The following is a 20,384-nucleotide window of genomic DNA, read 5'->3' on the forward strand; positions in this document are numbered from 1 at the left end:
ACCTTATGTGGTTAACTAAGCAGTTTACTCAGTGCTGTATTTGCTCTATGGAGAGAAGGACTAGCATTCTAGTCACTCCTGTCACTTTTATAATTACCCGAAGTACTCTTATTGAGAAAAATTCTCTTTAAGTTTCCTGTCCTGAAATCACTCTTTTCATGCTACCCTCTTGCATGAAAACTTCTTGTTCAGTAAGAGTTTGTTTACTAAAGCAGTAGGTTAACTCATGGATTTTATGAAGACCAGTCTTGCCTAAAAGCCAAATTGTGTGTTTTAACAACACATATGTTTATCGACTACGATATGTACTGTTTCAGTCCTGTTCGCAAGTATTTTAATGAAATGACTTTGTACAATGTGGAAAGAAAGCTAGCATGGTACTGTTTAACCAGTTAGCAGAGAAGACAAAAAAAAATATCTTCTTCCTCCAGATACTTGACTCAGTTGCTCCAAATGTCACTGCTGGAATATATGATGGATATCTAATGCTAAATAGGTGCTTTGGTTTGTATGCTGACATTACTTCATTACTTAAAGAATGTGTTTATAGAAATGATATATTGCATTACTTTGTCATATTTTGTCAAGTTGAATTAACTTACAATGTAAGCTATGTAACATGTGATGGCACATCATTTACCACAATTTGACATAATATAATTTAGCATGTCAGAAATGTAAAACAAAGAAAACATTGTCCATAATGAAATTCATGTTGCTCATTTAAGCAAATGTGAAAAGATTTTTTGCTATAAAATATATTTCACATGATGGGTATTTCCCTACAAATATTCCTTATTTAACACAGTAGAACCGTTTAAGTAGAAGAAATCTTGGAGCTGATGAACATTTAGTCTCCCTGAGGGTAGGTCTAAGGAATCCTCTGAACATCTTCCTCAAAAGCTATCAGTAACCTAGGCTTTATAGCGATATTTTTACACAGTGTATGTGAACTTCACTTCTTAAGTCATTAACATAGATGTGTTGATGATCAAACGCAAGCAGAAAAAATAGTTTTACATGTAGGACTCATAGCTTTGTATCTGATCATTAAGTCAAGAGATTTATGTATATCATGAAATCCACGTCATCTAGAACTGACAGTGTTAGGCAAGTGCCACCTGCAGTATGACAAAGTAATTGACAGAAACTTCATTCGTTGATTAGGATAACTAGGGGCTTAATTGTTTTGCTTACTCAAAGTAACCCCTTCTTATCAGCCTCAGGAACTCACTGTAGCTTAAAGCCCTGGGGATTACAGAGAAAGAAGCAGCTTTATCTGACTGAGAACAAAGGAAATACAGCAGGAAGAGAAAAAAAAAAAAAAGAAAAAAAAAGTTAATTTTTTCCATTTGCCATGCAGCAAAAATATTTATTTTTCAGGGTTTCCATAAAAATGGGAGTGAAAAAATGTTCCAAAAAAGCAGGAAAAATCATACAAGTTATTTCAAGTGGTCTTTCACAAAATTATTTTGCTAAGCTACAGGTGTATGAAATGGTCCAAAATTGAGACTCATGCTGAGCCTTGAGATGCAACAATCTTCTAAGCTTACTACAATGCAAATCTTCATAATGGCCAATCAAACAGCAATATAGGAAAAAATACTAAATAATAACAATTAATGGCAAAGTTTTATTTTAAAGTTTTCTCATAAAAGCATATCCTTTATTTGAAATATAAAAATGAAACAAACAAACACACAAAAACAAAAACAAAAAAACTAACTTTATAAACATTTCATATAATAAATTGTTATAAAGTACAGGGTGGGAGTCTTGATACCTACTGCGTATATACCTCTGATATCTACTAGTGCTCAAATACCTTACTATTTTATAGGAGACGGTTTCTGTAAGAAGCAAAATATTCCAGAAATATTTTTTTTTAATAAATATTCAGATATTTCCCAATTCTTGTATCATTTCTAGTAAGTAATTTCCAACACCTCTATTACTTGAAAAAGAAGATAGCTTAAAGCATATTTTAGGTCTTTGTCATTCTACAGACTGTCTTATTTGTTTGGGATGAGCTTAAGGCCCACTAGGCATGGTTAACAAGTATTCCTTGGGCTTTCTCTGAAAAGTTGCTTCTCGGTCAGTTGTCCATCAGTGTGTATTTGTGTCTGGTTTTGTTCCTCCCCAGGTACAGGACTTAATATTTCCCTTTGAGGAACTTCATGAGGTTCCTGTCTGCACATTCCTCCAACTTGTCAAGATCTCTCTGAATAGCAATGGACACATGCAATGTATCCTTGACACTCCCAGTATTATAAGATTTGCAAACTTGCTGAAGGTACAGTCTGTTCATCATTCAAGTCTTTTCCATATTCTTTGTCTTTGGATCTCCTGCTCCATTCAGTAATGGACTCACTATTACCCTCAACTTCCTTTTGCTGATGATACATGTAGAAGTCCTTCTGTCATTTCCCTCACAAGATTCACAAGTGCAGGTGGGTTTTGACTTTCCTAGTGTGGTGGTTTTACCCTGCTGGGCAGCTGAACTCTACCACAGATGCTCTCTCACTGCTCCTTCTCAAAGGGAAAGGAGAGAAAATACGATACAAAGGGCTCAAGTGTTGACATAAAGACAAGGAGATCACTCAACAGTTATGGTCATGGGCAAAACGGACTCAACATAGGGAGATTAATATGACTGATTACCTATCACTAGCAGACAGTACAAGCAGAACAGTGAGAAACTAAAAAGGAAACTAGGAATACCTTCCCCCTAATTCTACCTCCTCTTCCTGAGTGGCACGGGCGAACAGGCAATGGGGGCTGTGGTCAGTTCCTAACGCTTCATCTCCACTGCTCCTTTACAGTCACTCTCTGCCCCTGCTCCATGTGGGGTCCCTCCCATGGGATGCTGTCCTTCCCAAACTGATTCTGCGGGGGCTGCCCACAGGTAGCAGCTCTTCAAGAACTGTTCCCACATTGGTCTGTAACATGGGGTCCATCCATCATGAGCAAACTGCTCCAGCATGGGTCACCCACGGGCGGCAGCTCCCCCCAGACCCCTGTTCCTGCGTGGACTCCTCTCCACGGGCTGCAGCTCCGGCCCGGGGCCTGCTCCTGCGGGGGCTCTCCATGGGCCGCAGCCTCCTCCAGGCCACATCCACCTGCTCCACCGGGGGCTCCTCCACGGGCTGCAGCGTGGAGATCTGCTCCGTGTGGGACCCATGGGCTGCAGGGGGACAGCCTGCTCCACCAGGGGCCTCTCCACAGGCTGCAGGGGAGCTTCTGCTCCAGCACCTGGAGCAGCCCCTGCTCTCCTTCTGCACTGACCTTGGGGTCTGCAGGGATGTTTCTCACTCCTCTTTCCCAGCTCCTGTTGTGCAGCAGTTTTTTCCCTTTCTTAAATATTATCTCCGGAGGCCTAACCAATGTCTCTCACTGGCCAGCAGCGGGTCCCTTTTGGAGCTGGGTGGAGCTAGCTCTGATCTGACATGGGGCAGCTGCGGGGCTCTGCTCACAAAGGCCACCCCTGTAGCTCCCCTGCTACCAAAAAAACCTTGCCATGTAAACCCAATACACCTAGCACTATCTTTGCATGTTCCTCCTGGTGGCCTGACCCTGCTTTTACTTTTTGTATGTTTTCTATTCATGTTTGTGATTGTCAGAAGCTCCTTATTCATCTGTACAAGCCTTCTGTCTTTTCTTGCTTGCCATATTTGGCATATCAGAATAGATTTTATGAGTTTGGAGGAAATGATTTTGAGAATGAAACAGCCCTGATTCATATTCTGTGTTCACTGTTAGCAATTTTTTTTCTCATATTTTCTTTTTCAAAAAAGTGGGTTTTTTTTTGCCTTTACTCAGAATATATTTTATAATACGCATTGAATAATAATATACAGTGGCATTATGTACAGAAAAAGACTACTCTAAAACACTGACTTCCTTGCAAGTAGTGAAAAATTATAATCAACTGACATCACATGGAGAGTGGTGACCTTCTCAGCTAAATAAAAAAGCTTTCTATAAAGGCTTTCATCATCAAGTTTAGGCTTGTCCTAAATAGGAATAGGAATGGCTAATTCTGGTAAATAGGAGAAGAAACGTGAGTGTTGGCAACAGCAGTATATAAGATCCCAACTCCTGGGTTCACACCCGTTTCTTTTTGTTTGTTTGTTTGTTTTTACTATCATTACTGAGCTTTTTGAGAAAATAGGAATTCATTATTAATAAGATGCATAAATTGATGTCATTTGCACATTTGTCCTATTTGCTTCAATACCAGGAATTTCGTTATTTTAAGCAATTCCTTTAAGAAATTTTAAGGGACAATAAATAAATCAGTAGGGCTATTATTTTTGGTGATGGTTAACTTTTTAAGATTATTTCAGGGCTTGCAAATGTTAACATGATTTGTGGACTCAGTTTTTCTTAATCAGATGCACGCTATGATACCAGAAAGATCTGGCCATGGCAATGAATCAAGACCTGATAGGGAAAAACAAAATTATAGCAATGTTGCAGCCTAAAATATTTCTGCCAATATTGCACTGATGTGTTACATTTTTATGCCTCACCTAAGTTTATAGACAAGTCTGGTATGTAATGGTATTGTATATAAGGTCTCTATTCCTACTTAGCAGAATCACAATGTTAGTAGAGCTTGGGTTATATTTTGAAGTTATTTCTGCACATTCAATATCCTAAAACACAGCTACTTAATTAGAAAAGGCAAAAAAAGTTACATTATTTCTTTGTGATGCTAACAGATGCTCTGTCTGGCCTGTTCATTCATGGCTTACTGTATATATACTTTTTGGTTAAAATGATACAGCTGAGCAGCAAAGAAGGCTCCCTGTTCAGGTTTCTGTGACTGACTCTTTTTGAGGAGTAACTTTTCACACAGGGTAAACTTCTCCTTCTTTCTTCCTCAGCTAAAACAACATTTAGCTGAGAAGAACTTCTGGATTGTAATGTGGGACAGACAGCTCTGAAAAAGCCAGCAAGGAGAAAAATGCAAAATGGGTTTTGCAAGCTGGGAGATGCCTGAAAGGAGATGAGTAATTTTTCAGCTAGTAAATCACAGATAGAAGAAAGCCTTTTAGGGAAACTGCTGAGAGATAACATGGAAACTTTCCTCCCTGTAAATCAGAGAAAGTTGTAGGAATGGAAAAAAGAATCGAGGTGAGGATATCTCTCCTAAAAAAGATTTCTCCTAAAAAGATTTCTTTTACTAACCTAAGGCTGAAATTTAGTTTTATACTTCTTGTAAAATAAAAAGATTTTAAGGGCTATTGTGGTTAAATAGATGTTGATGGAGCAAGCTTGATTCTAGAATATATCTTCTGTGGACTATTTCGAACTCCAGATTATGTTATATTATCTAAAATAACAGCAGAGCTTTTCTTCATAATTAATTCATTTCACTTTTATCTTTCTGATGAGACATTAGTATATCTTAATTTATTTTCTATTTTCTAATTTCTAATGTAATTTCCACTTTCTTAACTCTATTTTTAAATGTCACAGGAGTATGAATATTAGCTTCAAGAGTCTAATGGTTCAGAATGAGTTAAAATCCTACACTTGTTATCAGTTTAGTCTTGCTCTAAAAAATAAGGGTAAGATCAGGGACTAAAGCATGAGTGTTTTAAGATGATTTTGTGCTGTTGTAAACATTTGAAAAGGTAACATAAGGGAACATTAAAATGACAAGTATGTTCACATGCTTTTGCAAACATCAGTGTGTGGTGGTTTTACCCTGCTGGGCAGCTAAACTCCACAACAGCTACTGTCTCACTACTCCTCCTTGAAAGAAGAGGGGGAGAATAAAGTATGCTGGAAAGGAAAAGGCTCATGGATTGAGATAAGGACAATTTAATTAAAGGGAAAAGAAAGAGAAAAAAAAAAATCACAGAAGCAAAGTTAAACAAACAAACAACAATTTTTCTCTACTTCCCGTCAATGAGCATTGTTTGGCCACATCCTGAGAAGCAGGGCCTCCATACGACTAGTGGTTGTTTGGGAGGACAGAAGTCTTCATAACAAAAGCCTCCCTTCTCCTTCCCCTCTCCATATTTTTTTTCTTTTTTTTTTCTTTACTGAGTGTGGCACCATATTGTATGAGATATCCCTTTGGTTTGTTTAGATCAGCTGCCATGGTGATGGCCCTTCCCCACCTCTTGCTCCAAGGCCTTGATGTCTTTCTTGTAGTGATGGGCCCAGAAGCGAACACAGTACTACAGGTGCAGCCTCCCCAGAGCTGAGTACAGAGGAACAATCACCTCCCTGGTCCTGCAGGCTACACTGTTCCTGATTCAAGCCAGGATGCCATTGGTCTTCATGGCCACATTAGACATCCTTTCAAATCTGATGCTTTGCTTTTCTTATCATTGAAATGTGGGGAGAGGTATGCACCAGCTCCTTCTCCAGTCATGGATTAGGGTAGAATGAGGGGAACAGCCAGATACGAGACCTGTGAAATGCATCCATATCCTACAAAATCTAACCATATATCTTTGAAACTATTAAACTGCAAAAGAAATGTAGTCAATAATATAGTAATTTCCTAGCTTCCTTTCTGTTGTATTTTATGTTCTGAATCAGTAGCAATCATTGATCATTCTTCTTGTGTCAGTGTGTAAGAGGAATGTATGGAGTAGAATATTAATGGGGGTCAAACATTTCTATTTATCAGTAGAAAGTCAAAAAGTGTTGATATTTGCAAGAAAATTATTTATTTATTTATTTATTTGTACTATAGTTTGCTGCTTTCTCATACCTGAATGCAGTTAGCACAGAAAATTATTTTATAAATTACACATCTGCAAGTTTTCCCTGAGAGTAGCTGATTCTTCATGTTTTAAGAAATATAACAGGAAAAGAAAATTTTGTAAAAGGAGCAGTTAAGAGGAACTGAAATTCTGGCAGTACCTTTCTACATAGTTTTAAAAAATATTAAGAAATTGCTGTGGAATAATTTATCATTGCCTCATTAATAAGAAATAAAACAATTGGGATTGACATCGTAATTAAAAATGTTTCAGACCCCAGAAACCTTTTTGAAGAATTAAGTATCTAAATTCAGATCTAGAGAAAGGACCAAGACAGGGCCAGTATTTTTAATGGATATTTTCTGTTATTCATGTTAAGTGCTGTTTCTATAGAAATGGCAATGTCAGGTGTAGGTATATGAGAACTAGACATCTCTGAGAAGATAACAGAGAAACAGGAATTAGTATTTTGTAGAAGCATTTAAGCACCGGATATACATATTTTTAATAATACTAAAATATATTAAATATTAAATATTAAGTATAATGGCTAAATATAGACATTATAATTAAATAATAGTGGATTTGGCTATTATTACCCTATTTACATGATGCCAATTTAGAATGTTACAGTTAAAAAGCCATTGTTGTGACTATTACTTAGGAAGAAGTCTCTGCTTTCATTGAGTGACTTAGGACTGAATTCCAGAAGTCCTTTGAAAATAAAATAAAAATAATTAAATTTATGTTCAAATAGAAAAATATCATATAGAGAAGAGGAGTTTGCTAACAGCATTTTTTTTTATTTTTTATTTTTTATTTTTTATTTTTTTACATATTTCCAATGATAAACTCATTTTTGTCCTTATTCACCGGGATCTATACATTACTCTTCTGATTAATGACCATACAGCCCACTGCTCCTCATCCTGGATTAGGAATCAGAAGAGCTTGATTCCACTGAGGTTTCCAAAAAGTTTCCTACCTGATCATATGCTGCTCAAGTTCTGTTTTCTGTTTTGTTATGTCACAGGAAGGAAAAGACTAATTCTACTTTTCATCTTCATAGGGGAAATCTTACTTATCAGAAAAACTCAGTGAGATATTTTGAAAACTACATTCCTGGTTTTTAGAAGTTATCACAAAAAAAAAAAAAAAGGATTGTACAATTTCACTTTTCAGGCCATAGTATAGTTAAACAGCATTGAAAGCTATTTAACATAGACAGACTTGATCTCTTTTCATGCTCTGGGCCATTCCCTTCTCCAGCAGAATCCCAACAGTTTAGGGGGCTACTCACCCAGAATGGTATCTGTGTCCAGGTTATACTTGGGTATGTTTCCTTGATCTATCCTTCTACCATGTGTGCTGTTTATCACCACTCTTAAGTTTTGGAGTAGTTTTAATATCAATTTAATTCTTAGCTATTGCTACACAATAGAGTTTAATTCAGAAACTAGTGTGGCTAATTCCCAAATAGTCTAAATACAAACTTCTTCAGAGTGATTACAATAAATCCTTGACTGTGCATTCTGATCTGTTCTTTGCCTTGTGCTTTGGTATTTTTCATTAAACTACTCTTTCTGCCTGTGATAAAAATATTTGAAAGAGAAACCTACTTGAAACTACCTATTATGTTGCTGGAATTTATCATACTGAAACTACTAGTTTTAAGGAGTTTTTGTGATCAGATGCAGTTTTTAATAAGGCTAAGACTTTAGAGTCTAGAAAAAGCAAATGTACTTCTGTTCATTTTGATTTTTTTTTTCCTCTCATCCTTATTTGCATGTTAGCAGCAGCAGAACAGTTATAAGATGGAGAGCTGAGCAATTGTCCTGGTTTCAGCTAGGATAGAGTTAATTTTCCTCCTAGTAGCTGGTAGGGTGCTATGTTTTGGATTAGGACGAAAAGAGCGCTGATAACATGCTGATGTTTTAATTGTTGCAGAGCAGTGCTTACACCAAGCCAAGGACTTTTCAGCTTCTCGCTCTGTCCTGCCAGCGAGCAGGCTGGGGGTGCAGCAGGAGCTGGAGGGGACAGACCCAGGACAGCTGACCCAAACTGGCCAAAGGGGTATTCCATACCATCTGACGTCATGCTAAACAATATATAGGGGTGGCTGGCCGGGGTGGGGGGCCGGCTGCTCGGGGATAGGCTGGGCATCGGTCAGCGGGTGGTGAGCAATTGCATTGTGCATCACTTGTTTCATACACATTATTATTATTATTATTAATAATAATAATAATAATAATAATAATAATAATAATATTTTCTGTCTTAATCTCAACCCACCGGCTTCATTTTCCTGTTTCTCTCCCCCATCCCAGAGAGGGAGGGGGGAGGGTGAGTGAACGGCTTTGTGGTGCTTAGCTGCCGGCGGGGTTAAACCAAAACAGTGATACATAATGAGAGAAGGAAAGAAGAATTATTTACAGCATCCATTATCATGGAAAAGCTTTTTCTCTATATTAATCAGAATTGTGGGAAAAAAAAAAAAAAAGAAAAAAAAAGTATAATGACTTTCAAAAGATATTCCTGGGTTTTGTCTAATTATTATAAAGGAAAGGGAAGCAAAGATGGGTAGGGTTCAAAACAGGGATGTTCATTTTGTGTAATTTGGTGGGCCTTTAAAGTCATTTGTCAAAATCAGACCAAGTTTCACATCTAAACTACCTTGCCTCCCTTATATTTTCCCCTTCCCAAATCCTCTGCTTTCCACAGTCTTATTTTTTGCTTTGATAAACTAGAGGCAGTCAGCACTGCTAACAGTCCAAACATTTTTATTGACCTGGAGAGAAGTTCTGAGCTACCTGACATCTGAAAATTGTCTTTAAATGCATGAATCTCTCTCTTCTGATTGATCTGGCTGGACTGGTTAGTTTAAAAAGACATTATTTAACATGATTGGAAGAATGGAAGTGATTTTACTGATTCTTTACTTCTGAAATTTGAATTTGAGTGGCAATGCGTGAGTTTCTCTACTGGTAAGACTATTTCAGTCCTGTAGTGTGACAACATACAAATCCATGAAGCATATTTTGGAGGTGAAATGATCCTTCTGTGATCAAAGAATAGATTCAGGCTTACGGTTTGGAATCCAAACATTGATTACAGTATTCAAAAGGCAGATACCTAGAACTGCCTCATAATGACTCATGGTTCCTTACACAGTCAGAATAGTAAAGAACAAAATGGAAATGTAAGAAAAGAGACTAGGACAGAGGAAGAATAGAGAAACTGTTGTGGTTTTTTTTTTGTTTGTTTGTTTGTTTTTTAAGAAATGGGCATGAAGATAGCTATGTACGAACTAACACTGAAACATTGTAGAAAATCTCAGTGTAACATTTTAAAAGATGGAAAGGTACTTTTATTTTAAAGTAAAATTGATTCTATCACATTCACAACTAAACCCATAAATTCACAAGCACCAAAATGTATGTGTGAGTCCATCAGTTAGGCTGGAAAATATTTTAATTGCTCTGGAATGCCAAATAAGCATGAAATCTGATAAGAAAAAATAGAAGTACATTCCTGAAGAAAGAGAGAAAGCTAATAATATTAATAATATGATAAATAGTTGATACTTTTATGCCCCAATTGAATCATTATCAGTATTTCTCTTAAAACGAGGGGGGAGGGAGGCAGGAATATGCAAAGAGCATAATTATAATTCTCAAAGAATCTAGATCTAGCTCAGTTGTGATATAAATCACTTTTTGAGCAAAATATCAAATCCACCCTCATTAGCCTGTTCCTCATAATGTGTATACAGAAATAAAGTGTATCACTTAAATAAAAGTCTGTTCCTGGCAAACCGATAAAAGTAATTTAGTCTGTCTTTGTAATTATATCAGCCATGGTATGAAAAGATATTTCACCCAAACACCATTTAGTTGCTAGGGGATATGAACATTGTATTAGAAGTCTAAAAATCTATATTTATAATGAGTATTATCAATGCCAGTGAATATCTTAACTAATTGCAGATAGTAAATTATTTGTCTCAAATGTCTCAGCCAAAACTTCCAGTTCTGCTTTGGCAATCTTCTGAAGATACCATATCAAGGGCCTTCTAAGAAGGTGGGAGAAAGGATATGTGGCTTCAAGACTTAGAACTTGCAAGGCTGTCGGGAAAGACACTTGAGGGAAACACTGCTTCCTCAATGAGAGACTATTACCATGGTTTGCCTGCAGCTGATACCTGATACTCAGTTTTAAGAGTGAGGTGGAGGCTCTTAATGTCCCTGTGGTGATCCAGCACAATGTGTTAATAAAGGCAGACAACTGCTTGCAATTGTAAGACGCAATACATGGTAGTGCTCAAATTATTAGTTCATTGAAATAACAAACAAAATGCATTGTTTCATATAGGTAGTTATCAGATTGCAGCAGAAGAAATGGTCTTTATTGTTCGTAGTACACATGATTCCTGGTGAAAATTTAATCAGATGCTTTGTAATTATACTAAAATGTAACTAACCTGTAGGCAGTAAAGTTTTCTCTCCTTATATACTGTTAGCAGACTTTACCAAGTGCTCCTGCATAAAGCTGGAAGTGCATTATTGTGTGGAGTGTTACATTATAAAATCATAACAGCTGTCCTGCACTGAGTAAGGAAAATCTACATCAAATAGGTCTTCAGTAAAGATCTTAAGAATATACTCTATCTGTATGACTCAATGCTGAACTGGGACTGAATTTCACATTTCAAACTGTAAATTTTTTATCTGATAATTTTTTAGGGATAATTTTGCTATCTAATGGCATGCATGAAATAGAGATGTAGATACGCTAACTCTTGGCTTATGTTTTTGATTATCATTTAAATAACCATAACTATAGAAAAATGTATTATCAATTGCTTTACTATTTATCTATCAAACAGATCAGTTGTCCATTAAGTTTTCACATGTATAAATGTCAGTGCCTGGAATTTAGAATATTTGTTAACTCCTAGTTTTTCTCTACTTGCATAAACAATTGTTTTCTGCAGCAGCATGTCAGCTCACTACGTGTTCTTTGTTTTCTCTTTTGCTTTACTCTCTGTTTCTTACTTCACCTTTATCCTATCAGTCTCTACTTATATATATATATATGTATATACACTTTTTTTTTTTTTAAGTAAACAAGTAAGAATATCTATTAAATAAAATTTTCCATTTACTACTTCTGTTCAGGATTCACAGTAGATATAAAGAGTAAAGAAAATAGTCACATCATCTAAGCAAATTAGATACCAGAAGGCTAATCTTTATCTTTTTCTATAACTAGTGACGCAAAAGATGCTCCTCCTTGTAATTTTCAAGAAGTGAATGATTGCTTTTCTGCTTAGAGAAGATATCTGCAAAGGTCTTTAAAGTATCTGTCTAAATGGCTGAAGTTAGATGATGTGCCTTCATCCTTCAGCTGTTTTAGAGAGCACTGGGAGAGACAATACCTTCTTCCCAATCTCTACTTCTGAGTAACACAGAAGAGGGAGAGAGGGAAGAAGGGAAGGAGAGAACTGAAACACTGGATCACTGTTCATCCGTTACTTAACTGTTAACACATCTTTTGCACGTTTTTTTTGCTAATATTAGACAGGGCTCTTTAAGAATTGCACTAGAGGTACCAAGGGGAATCAAGTTTGACTCACTCCACCTTAATTCAGCTTTGTCTCAGCAATCTTGTTTGCATTGGTATGCTACTAGGTCTCAAACCTGAACATGCAAAACATACTTTCCATCTCACACTATGAAAATACCTTGCAACACAGGTATTATTTTAGAGACATTAAACTCAAAACAAACAAATGAACAAATGTATATTATATCTCAGTGCAATAGCTGTATCACATTGAACTCAGAGGAGCTCTCAAAGCAAATCACAAATACTGTGGGTATGAAAAGACCACTCCGCTTGCCTGAAAGCCAGAAAACAGCTCCTGATCTTATTTGTTGTGTATCATTGAAGATATGGAAGGATTGTCTTCTGCCTTTCTTCCTTAACAGATTATAATTTAAATATAATTTTGACAAGTTGAGCTTTAGATTTCAACAGGAGTTTCTTACCATTGTGCACAAATTCAGCTGAAATACATGGTCACAGTCCCAGCACATACTGAAGAAACTTTCAGAATTAAATCTGAGCTCAGGCTCCCCCATGCTGCAGAGTTATCTTAAGATAGCTCTGTCTTCTAGCTTCCCTTACACTTTAGATACATATTTCAAAATTGGCTAATAATTTTTTAAGTGTTTGCATTTATGTATTTTAGAAGGAGCATTTTTCTTTTATTTGGACAATGTTGTTAATGAACTGATGTTTTGGACACTGTATTTTAATATATTTAAGAGGTCCTGAACTGAATTAGGAATGGAACCACACTCTTGTCATAGAACAGTCTGTAGAGTACTTATGTTCATTTACTGTGAGTAAATTGCATTTACACTGGCAGAATAATAGACCCAATGACTTGGTTCTTATGGCTGTAACATATTGAAATGATTCCAGAATGCCTTTAGAATTGCAAACATACGATGTATCAATTTTTATGGACATAAGACTGAGAATATTTCCTATTTGGATTAGGAAAATCTCACATCGGATATTCATCCAGAGAGAGACTGCCTCCAAATTTTGACTTCAGCTAGGAGTTTTGTTTGAAGGATCTCATAATCTATAATTATCATGCTATGGGAAAAAAAAAAAAGATGTAGCTGATGTGCTGAATTTGTGATCTCTTTGGTGTGGAAAAGAAGAAAAGTATAAAATAAATTACACAGACAATGGATTTAATTTATAATAATAAAAATTGTGAAGTAGTCTCTATGCAACCTTAAAAAAATCAAACAAAGATCACAAGGAAATGTTTTATATCCCTCAGTCTGCTTTTTCTAATGCATAAAGGGAGATTTTACTGGGGTTTCACTGTGTACTGACAAAGTTTTGAACCTGACACAAATCTCCTGCTTGTCTTCACATGTAATAATAGTGTCCAATGAGGTTTTGCACCCTTGCCACCTTGATTTTTTCCTCACACAGTTCCTGCTCTGGATAAATGTCTCTGTATTAAAAAAATACAGTTCCATCTGTATTAAAAAGAAAGGTCTGTCTCAGAGCTTACCCATATGAGCAATCCATATATGCATATTGGGTTTAAGAATCCTAAAAAACTGCTTTTAGGAATCTGCAGTTTTGAGCATTATTATGGAAAGATATTATGGTCACTTCCAACCCAGGCCATTCTAAGATTGTAAATGTAAGAAAAAAAGAAAAAAAGAAAAAAAAAAGACCAAAAACAATTAATCTCTTTTCTTTAGTGGTGCATTTCATCTACAAATTTCAGAGGAATTAAATATATGTTTTACTGGAATTAATTTTGTGTGTTTGATACAGAAGTCTTAAAAGGGGTAAAGAGATCATCTCAAAAATTTTGTTTTTAAGTATACTTATTGAAATAAAAGATCACTGCAAAATTTTAATTCTGACTTTTTCTTATAACACAAAATCAGTCATTGTTATTTATACATCTAGATGTGCAGTACTTAAGCAACATATTTAACTTGCATTATGAGCTTCTCAAGGTTTCTAACAATTAAATCCAATATTTCATCTTCATTTTCAGGAATAGAGGGTAATTTATTTTAGCTTATACAGTATGTATGCTGTATCTTTGATGTATGGTAGCAGTTTATCTCAGTTTTCCACTCCATGTGTCTGTTATTGCATGAGTGACCACTTCTAATTGAATAACGGATTCATTCTGAGGAGTGAGTCTTCCTGAAAGTCTTTTCTCCCTGTGAGATGTTCCACTCTGTTGCCTATTGAATGTTACATTTTGTTCAACGTGTCCTTGTGTGTTCTTTTTTTCTTTTCTTCTCATCTTGCATACCCAGTTATCTGTTTTGTTTTGTCTCCCTCACGCCCACTTTTTTTTTTTTTTTACCTCATTATAATTTGCAGTTAAAAAGATATGTGTACTTTAAAATTTAAGGAATATTTTTTCCTTATTTTTTTCTTCAGGAGTGTCCAAAGCATTTTTTTTTTCTGGGGATACAGAGTAAACTATAAATGGTGCTGTTCATACCAGCACAAACTCTATCTAATATTTGCCGCTTAAATAACAAAAAATGAATGCAATAGCTTCTAAATGGAATAAGCTGTGTTCAACAATTTTTCCTGAAAATACTGATGAATAATTTAAACATGCCTATGGGAAGGTCCAATTTGTTCTCTGTCAGTTTGTTCATTTTGTTTCCTGAATTTTTAAATCACAAAGTGAATTATGAAGTTAAATATGAGTTTGTTTAAAGTAGCAGGGTTTTGTTCTTGTTGTTGTTGTTGTTGTTTTTTGTTTGTTTGTTTTGGTTTTTATGTCTATATTATCTACTTCTGATATGTGAAATTTGACTGGTATCCTTATATCCACCTAATGTTACCAAAAAAGCTCAGGGAAACTTTTGTAAGAAGCAACTAACTATAGACACTTTAATATGTGAAAATGAAAACTGAAACAGAAGTACTTTCTATTAAAGCATTAACTCACTAGAAGAGGTTCAATAAAATCTCTCTGGGTTGTGCAAAGATAGTTGAAGATGCAGGAAAGAATCTTCTAGCTTGCCATTTTACTTCAGTCTGAAGCAGTACTATATGCATGCACAACAGTATTAGTTTACTGGAAAAGACATTTGACTCTCTGAAGTTTTGTCTCTGGCTGAATTTGCTAATTTAGGTCTAGACAATTTTACATCAAATGAGCAATCTGGATGTTCTTTGTTGCTTCTTCTGAAATTGACATAAGAAAGAGTAAGTAAATGGTTTTCCAGTATAAAAGTTGGCTAAAAAAGAAGGTATAAAAGGAATTAGTCAAAATTCATTTTATTACTGCTGGAATAATCCTTTCATTAAGTATTCATTATGCAACCTCTTTTTAGGATCCTGACCTTCAAATAATATCACCTGTTTCTTCTCCTGTGCCTATGATAATTTTTCGGTATCTAAGGATTGCCTATACATATTAGTAGTGTAAATAAAGCCACAAAATCTTTCATTTAGACTTCTGACAAAATAATCTATCATTTCAAGGAAGAGATCTCATAAATAAAAGAATGAAGTTTTTGCCATGTTGTAGAGTCTGATAATTGACCAGTGTGCTTATGCAAACTATACCTAACAGGTTTTTGGTAATTTTATTTAATTTAATTTATTCTTTCTCTATGAATGTTTGGAGTGAGTTGTAAAAACTTGTTGTATTGAACTGAACTGGGGAGTTATCTTTCCACTCTTCCTCCTGAAACATTCAAATTGGTCTTCATATAAGCATTTTATGAAATAAAATCCTTCAGAACCTATTCTATCTGTCATATGTCCTCAATATCATAAATTGTCTCATTGGTGAAGTTGCTTGCCAATGCTATTCTCTCTTTTAGTAATTTGCTGTCTTGAAATTTTAATAGAGTGGTGACTTAAGGTAGTGAAGAACCACTGAAAAGTGGTACAGATGAAAAGAGTTCCAATTTAAATGAAAAAGGAAATGGAGCAAAAATGTAGGTTTTCATATTGTTAGAGGTTTGGGAAGTAATGTTTCTAAATCTATGAAAAAAAAAAAAAAGAAATTCACCTTTAAGCATTTTCACTGTGTATCAAACTTTCACATTTTGATTAAATACATATATTTCTTAATTATGTTGTCTAGAGTAGCAAAAACATACTTGGACACTAAGCCTCTTGTATTTGTTATTGTACCAATATATATACATGTAATGGGAATATTACAAAATTACTCTGATTTCTGTTTGTGTGCTGTTCTGACTTTCTTGATCTAACCTCAGTAATATTATACAATTGTTCAGCTTTGATCTACTGATGGAATAAACTTCAGTAGATTCTCTATATACAATTGCTTAATGTATTTGAAATATTTATTTCCATTTGTTTAGGTTAAATTTTATGGTCTTGAGGGCCATCAACTTTGTTGGGTTAATTCCACACATTTGAAATTATAAAGGTTCATTGCATTTGGAAAATAGCATTCTGTGTGTCTGATTTAATACACATTTAAGTGTTCAGGAAACGTATAAATAGTAATAATAATAATAAATATGTATTTTATTAATATGCTTTTTAGTAAGACTTTCAAAAATATTCAAGTGATCGAGATTACTAAAACACATGCATGCACACACACACATGCACCCTTACATACAAAATTGCATACATTTTAAATGACTCTGTTTAAATTTGAAATAAGATACTACTCCATTTACAGGCCAGAGGTATTTATTTAATTTTCATAGGATTGCTATAACTATAAAGTTCAAAACAATTTTCTTCCCATGAGGACTTGAATCAGAATATAAGTAATAATCTCTTGAACCTTGAATCTGTAGTTCAAGGAAGAAAAGTTCTGCTTTAAGCATCTTTCATTTTAGCTCATCCTGGAAAGTTATTAACCTAAAGTTATTTTCTGAGAACATATGTAGGTTAAATTAAAATAGAATGAAATAAATAAAATAAAATAAAAATAACACATAGTTTTTTTTTTTAAATAAATCTTTAATACATATATATATATTATCAAATAACTAAGGATTTCCTGAAAACTTTCCCTTAATTTACTTTTTACCATTCCTCTCTAGCAAATCTCTGTCTCACTTTCTATTCCTTCCATGCTTTGTGATATGAAATTCAGTCAGGACATATCTCTGATGACTCTTAGCTTCCTTCCTCACTCTTTGCTCCTTATATTTCAATCTGATTTTCTACAGATATATATATATATATATATTCATTTCAGTGATCATAATTTTTGAATTGTGGTTGATTTTTTGGATTCTACACTGAAGAAGGCAAAAGGAGGACTGTTATAAACATGTTTATATACACACTGACAGAACATTTATTCAGAAGGATGTGTAAGCCAATTCAGTAACAAACCTCAAACAAACACCATTTCAATTGAAATACCATTCCTCAGCAATTTTCCAAAATGATTCACTTAAAGTGAGATTCTTACTTACATGAGAATGTTGTTTTTTAATTTTTACAAAGCACACTGAAGGTGTTTCTATCAAGTCTGATGATTTATTCTTTATTTTTTCCAGGAATACTAGATTCAGAACAGCAGTATATAAAGTTTTCTAATTTCCATGCTCTGTGTGTGTTTTATTTGTTGGTAATTTAAGTCCTGAATGATTTAATAAAATGAAACTCAATTTGAATATTCTATTATAAAATATTCCTAAACATTGATGGCACCATGCTCAATATATCCAGCTGTACCTGAGAAGCTACTTGTAAGCTGTAGAAGCTTGAGAACAGCTCATATTTCTGTAAGATTTCTTCAAAACATTTTAATTTTTGGTGTTATTGGAATTAGATATGTGTGATGTTACCTGATTCCATTTCACAGTTCAAGTTTCAGTGATATAAAAACAGTGACACAAAAAACACCCCCTTTATTACTTCAAAATAGTAGTGTTGAGACATAACAAATGTTGATTCTCAGATAGTGCAACAGTTATACAGTATGCATAGGAGAACAAAAGAGAAGACTTTGTCAAGATAATCGGTTGTGTATACTTGTTATTTGTACCTATGAATCTGTCTATCTATGAATAAAATAAGATTATCTTCCTTCCCTATACTAATCCTTGAAGATAATTTATTAATCTGAATACTGTCTGAAGTGCTTGCTGATGACTTTTTCTCTCCATGTCATTCACTATTACCAGAAGTTTCCCTACAAACCCCATGCCTATTCTGTTGGCCTGAATCTGCACAGTAATATTTACCACTGATTTTGATCCTGAACGCTCCCAAGGCGTACAAGTTCCTCTCATGCTGTACATGCTTCCTGGATTGATTCAAACATGATAACTTCTTTGGCTTTCAGGTTTTCATCTGCACAGCAGGATTTAGGGACCTCTCTAATTCTTTGCATTTTGTGAGGTTAAAGAGAGACCTAAAATTCTGCAGACTGGCACCAGAACCAGGACATTGTTTCGTTATTTCCAGTAGCTTTCTCAGACAGGCTTTGTTTTAGGCATTTCTGCTTTATTTCATTAAAAAATGGTAGGTAATGCAGAAGATGAGTGGATTAGGGGTAAGTTTCCTCAGAAAGAAAGCAATGAATTGACATTATTTATCACAATTATAAAATTAGTCATTTATCTATTTCAGCTATTTATGAGAAAGAAAGCAAACTATCAAATCAAACCAAACAAACAGAAAACAAGCAAACAAAGTAAAGAAAAAAAAAAAAAGCAGCAACAAATACAACCAACCACCACCACCACCAAAAAAAGCACCAGGACATCAGAATGAACTGCATCATAAAATTATAGGAAAACTAGCAAGGAACATTTGGCTGCTTTCTATGTTCTCACTAGAGATACCAAAGTAGGCATATGTATTTATGGCAATACAGTTTTTAGCGGCTTGCTTTGAACGTTTGTCTTTTAATTTTTCAGTATTTCTTTGATGTCTCCTGAGAAGAAGGAGTGGTTAAAGATATTGCTCTTTCAACAGGAAAAAAAGATATTTTTCTGTTGGTGGATTTTGTAAATTGTCCATGGTGATTACCCAGTCCAGATCTCCATAAGAAATTTTCACTTCCCTGTAGCTCATCAGATCTACTTGACTTCTTTATTTAGCCCAGCGCCCAGTTACATAAAAAGTTACATTTTTTTTCCCTTGAAGTAGTTTATATATTAGCTAAAAAGCATCAGCGTAAATTTCTTCAAAAACTGGAATCTATATGTGTATGCAGCTATACTAACAAAATGCCCATGCACAGTGTATCTTGTTCATTGGTTGCTTTGCTATTTTTACTGTTCAATAATGGTAACAACATCAAATATATTGTAAATATTTGTAGTGATGTTAGCATTATGTTAGCTACCAAGCCCATCAGTATATGTAGTTTCAGTTTGCTTATAATATGTCTAGAAAGAATCACGGTTTTAAGATTGTCACACTCCTTCTCTGTGTCCTCTTATCCCTGTGACCCATATCTGTGATCTCTTAAATTTAATGTATTGCTCATCTATTAGCAGCTCTATTTTAATTTCCTCTCCAGCTAATTCTGCAAATAAAAGACTTCTAGCTGTTTTAATTTTCTCTTCTGACAGCAAAAGACAGATCTGCATTATTAAAATGCCAGATATCTTTATAACTGTTATCAGTTACAGTAATTAATAGAAAATAACAGTAGAATTTGCAAGAGAGTATTATTCTAAATCTTTGTTAATTCATAGTTGTCTGTAAGCTCCCATTTCTCCCCCACCCCACTTATTTTTTGCCCTTTCATTTATTCATTATTAATATTAATATTTATTCGTTATTAATAAATCCTTTAACAAGGATGATGTATAGCTGCTGTGTGTAACAGTACAAAGACCTATTGGCCTTGTATTTCTCAAGTTGAGAAGAAAAGGAAATTTTCTTTCATAAAGCAAACAGCACTTATTAAGAGCCTAAATTATATAAAAGCGAATGGTCTGCATGACAATTATATATATATATATATATATATTTTAATTAACTGGGACAACAGGCCATGGGTTTAAAATGTAATATATTTTTAAAGTCAGAATTTTCCCTGTTGTGTTTCTCCTAAAGTCTATCACTAGCTTCTGAATGAAAGTTCAGGTCTCATGTAAAGAAGGTGCTTACCTT

The 20,384-nt window shown here is 34.7% G+C and overlaps 2 protein-coding genes across 10 annotated transcripts in view; both read left to right on the plus strand.

Annotated features, from left to right (window-relative positions):
* Nucleotides 1-20,384, plus strand: part of LOC308193528 (uncharacterized protein) — a 351,138-nt gene that overhangs the window by 239,497 nt on the left and 91,257 nt on the right. The gene's annotated exons all lie outside the window — the stretch shown is intronic.
* The window catches only part of MGAT4C (MGAT4 family member C), a 412,384-nt gene that overhangs the window by 12,005 nt on the left and 379,995 nt on the right, over nucleotides 1-20,384 (plus strand). The window lies entirely within an intron of this gene.

The sequence above is a fragment of the Anser brachyrhynchus genome (assembly GCF_964034855.1).
Source record: "Anser brachyrhynchus genome assembly, chromosome: 1".
NCBI classification, from domain to species: domain Eukaryota; kingdom Metazoa; phylum Chordata; class Aves; order Anseriformes; family Anatidae; genus Anser; species Anser brachyrhynchus.